The sequence below is a fragment of the Syngnathus scovelli genome, unplaced genomic scaffold (assembly GCF_024217435.2).
Source record: "Syngnathus scovelli strain Florida unplaced genomic scaffold, RoL_Ssco_1.2 HiC_scaffold_41, whole genome shotgun sequence".
In the NCBI taxonomy this organism is placed as follows: domain Eukaryota; kingdom Metazoa; phylum Chordata; class Actinopteri; order Syngnathiformes; family Syngnathidae; genus Syngnathus; species Syngnathus scovelli.
The window spans coordinates 141,304-145,501 of NW_026061507.1; the positions used below are offsets into that span (position 1 = coordinate 141,304).

A 4,198-nucleotide genomic window follows, 5' to 3' on the forward strand; every position below is an offset into this window, starting at 1 on the left:
TAAGGTGCCCCCGGCTTCCCGGTAACGGGTTTGTCTTAGCCGGGTTCGGAGATTCGTCCGTAATCTAACCACCCGAGTTAAATTAACTCCACCGGAATCAATCTAATTTCTGTACGACGCCAATCCCTCTCAAGTCACCCTAAGCTCGGGCCGAGTAACTCAATTCGAGGCAAGACTTCGAAGTGACCGCATCGTATTGATGGCTCCCCGCTAATGTTTGAAGTTCTTATTATGTTACGGATATTTTTAGATGTCTTTGTTAAGACCTCAGGGATTCGTTTGTATAGCGCACCCTAGCACTAGTTTTGCCGAAGTAAATGTTGATATGGGTCCGTTCTACTTGGTCGCTCAAGCAGCGAGCCGACCAACTTGTTTATTCGAAAGAGAATCGAATTAATAAAAGTGTGACAATAATAGCATTTAAGGAGAAAATTAATGCACTTTACGTTATTAATTCTAACTTCTTATATGTAGATTCAAAGTCAAAGTCTTTTGACTTTGACTTTGACTTTGACTTAGATCTAGCACTTAACTGTCGGAGTGCTTCACCCCACTTGATTGCTTTAAAAAGAATAACAACTTTCTTAAAACGAATAAAAATGTCTTACTCTATTTAGATTTGCCCAGTAATTAATTTGGAAGGCAAGTCTATTTTTCGATCGTGTCCTGTTTAACTTTTGACGCGGCCCGACAAAATTAAGAACTGGGCCGCGCCCGACGGACAATCGAAATACTTTTATCCTTCACCAACTCAAATGATCTATTTTAACCATCGTCGTTATTTTATTTAGAGGAAGTAAATTTTCAAACGAATTCACTTTTGACGAAATTCACTCTTCCCTTAAATATCTACGAAAGTTATTTAATTCTCTAACATGTTCGGAGTTACTTTTTACGCGGCCCGTCAAAAGGGGAAACGGGCCTGCGCCCTTCAAATAATTAAATTACTTTCAGTTCTACACCAAACCAATAATCCGATTCAAACACTTCCGTTAATTTATTCAGACGAAGCAAACTTTCAAACGGATTGAAATTCACTCGTGTCTCAAATAACTACGAAAGTTATTCAATTCTCTAAAATTGTCTGATGTTACTTTTATTTATTACGGTCCTATGTTATACCATAATAACCCCCCGCACATTAATCAAATTGTCAAATCAACCCCGAACCATCGATTGTACATTCAGTACAAATCAGCGCACAACAAAGTAGATGAATATACACAACACATTTATTGAAGAAACATGAAATAGAATTACAAATCTTAATCACTCCAGAAACCGAACAATTTCACCCACTGATACCCGTGTTAATAAAATCATTCAATCCCAGAACAATTCGATTGCAAAACACAGTTCATGAAAGAGGGAATCAATTTTTAGCCAAGCAAAGAAATCAAGAAGTAAAAATCACATTTGTGCTTCTCCAAACAATTTATGTCACGCCACTATTCTCATAGTGACGGGTCCCTTGATCGAATTGACTAACAATATTGCTTTAAGCTGTTACAGAATACATTTTTAGCCAAGCAAAGAAATCAAAAAGTAAAAATCACATTTGTGCGTCCATGCGTGACTCACAATCCGACACCGTGTTCCTGTTTTATTTCTATTTTAACTTGCTTAGCTTATTTTGGCCCCTTTTTTGGTCTCATGTTTTGGTCTGGCGCCATCTTTTGGACAAATTTGGAATTTCAGCTCTGCCAATTTATTCCTGTGAACAATCCATATTTTACCATTTGCACCATCTCTTCCCCCCATGTTACATGACAGTAGAAATGGGTCACTATCAAAGCAGAGTAGCAGATCTGGAGTCAGCGCTGAAGCAACAAGGACAGGTAAGCTTATCAATGAGCACACCTTTTTCTCAGACAAAATAGCTACATTCTTCAGTCACTCATTCGTCTGGCATTACTGGACCAACCCCCCCCCCCCGAACGTGGCTGGGAAAATGCGGAGAAAAGCAAATGTCATTTTCCAGTCAACCAAAGAATTTGTGGATGAAAATGACACAACATTCCAAAGCTGTCCACGCGTTTGTCTCTTCTAGAATGTCAAGTGGGTGGAGGAGAAGCAGCTGCTGCGTCAGAGCAATCAGCAGTTGGCCGAAAAGGTGACGGAAAGAAAGGCGCTGGGCGGAGTCGCTTGGCGTCACACCCGTCCGGAAGCCCCGCAGATGAGGTCTGACTGTCTTTTTAGGTCAGGCGGATGGAGGCGGAAGAAGCGCGTCTGAAAGAGCACATCCAGGATATCCGAGACCAAAACGAACTGCTTGAGTTCCGCATCCTGGAGCTGGAGGTGGGAAGACTCGCACAAGCGTGTTGAGGCCAGAGATGTGACGGACGGACGGACGGACGGACGGACGGATGCATGCCTCTGCCTTTCAGGAGAGGGAGTGGCGCTCCCCCGTCTTGAAGTTTCTGCAAGTCCGTTTCCCATACGGCCTCAGCCCTTTGCAGATCTACTGCGAGGCCGACGGCGTGAGCGTACGTAAGGCGTCCCTCGCAACCCTAACCTTAACCTGAGGTCCCAGAACACCTTACATTGCTCCTTGCGCCTTTCCCCAGGACATCGTCATCAGTGATCTGATGAAGAAGCTGGACATCCTGGGCGATAACGCCGTAAGTGTATGTCGAACTCCTTATGTTCGCACTCCACGAGACTCGGCGGCTCAAATGTGACTTTTGGAAGTCTTTGCGCTGAAAGAAGCTTGTTGACGCTGTGCCTTTGGGCTCTTGCAGAATCTCACCAACGAGGAGCAGGTGGTCGTGATTCACGCCAGGACCCTTCCCACCCTAGCCGAGAAGGTAACGCGCACACTCTCGCATTCTGCTTATGTGACAGCAGCCTTTCCTCAGTGGTTAGAATACATCAAAGTGACCAAGTCAGCACTTCAACAGAAGATGTTGGACATTGAAAGTGAGAAGGTAGACAGACACGCGACATCAGCCAAGGGGAACTCGGGGCAATGTGCCCCAACAATTCTGACCTTGAGCTGTGCTAGGATATGTTCTGCAACCAGAAGGGCTACCTGGATGAAGAGTTGGACTTCAGGAAGCGTTCCATGGACCAGGCTCATAAGGTAAGCCGCCCTCAAATCTCCCGCCGGACCACTGATGGACGAGGATTGCGGCCCAGAGGATCATGGAGCTGGAGGCCATGTTGTACGAGGCGCTACCGCAGCGGGACTGCCCCGCCACGGACGGCGAAAAAGCCAGCCACGCTGGCGTGAATGACGTGCTGACGGCGGATCAGAGACAAGAGCTTAGGAGCGCCGTGGACCAATGGAAGCGAGCCCTGATGTGGGAGTTGAGGGAGCGCGACGCTTGCATCCTCCAAGAGAGAATGGATCTGCTGCACAGCGCGCAACAGGTAAGGGCCCAAAGCCAGCCCGGCACGTACTTGCACGCTTACTGGCTTTTGAAGGCTACTTTCCATTTGTCCGTCCTAGAGGAACAAAGACCTGAAAGAATTCATCGAAGCTCAGAAGAGACAAATCAAACAATTGGAGGAGAAGTTTCTGTTTCTCTTTCTAGTCTTCTCCTTGGCCTTCATTCTGTGGCCCTAACACCAGCTGGTGAGTGAGCTCCAGCGGCACCGCACTCGACACCTCCAATACACTGCCAGCCGGTCTCAGACGTTGGCAGACGCTCCGATGCCGACGTATACCCCCCGCCACGGTGACAGAGGCACCGCGTCACACCGGCGCTCATCCAATCAGAAGGCAGGAAAGGCAAATTCACATGCAGGGCACTCTTGAACCAGAAGAGAGCGCCACAAAAAACGGTTGTTGCCCCAAACGCGCACTAAAAAGGGTCAGAATGACAAGAGTCCCACCGGCCAGCCGGGGCCACCCGTCCATCCATTTCTTCAGGGGGGGAAAAAATTGGAGTCACCGGTGAGTACATTTTGCATTTAGCTCTGCTTTTCTGCTTCTGTCTTCAAGTGTGTGGCATCCTGCGACCAAAGATTCAGCCAACCCCAAAGCGGTTGACCTCAACGTCCCGCCACCATTCCTACCAGAGCAGGTGACGTGATGCTTTGGACATCCTTCCGTCTCAGATGCCCAAAAGTACTCTTTGCCACATCTGCGGCAACTGCTGTTTTGTTTAGTAGATTTACAGTTGTTATGCATTGGCATAATGGTGTGCACTCAAAATAGATTTAAATAAATTAAATATTTCTTCTGCCCACTCCC

At 46.8% G+C, this 4,198-nt stretch overlaps 1 long non-coding RNA gene across 1 annotated transcript; it reads left to right on the top strand.

The window, feature by feature from the left end:
- Positions 1–2,361: 2,361 nt before the first annotated feature.
- On the top strand, positions 2,362–2,798 carry LOC125967987 (uncharacterized). The gene is made up of 3 exons (XR_011086419.1): positions 2,362–2,486; positions 2,568–2,621; positions 2,742–2,798. It is a non-coding gene; the product is annotated as an uncharacterized lncRNA (long non-coding RNA).
- Positions 2,799–4,198: the final 1,400 nt, after the last annotated feature.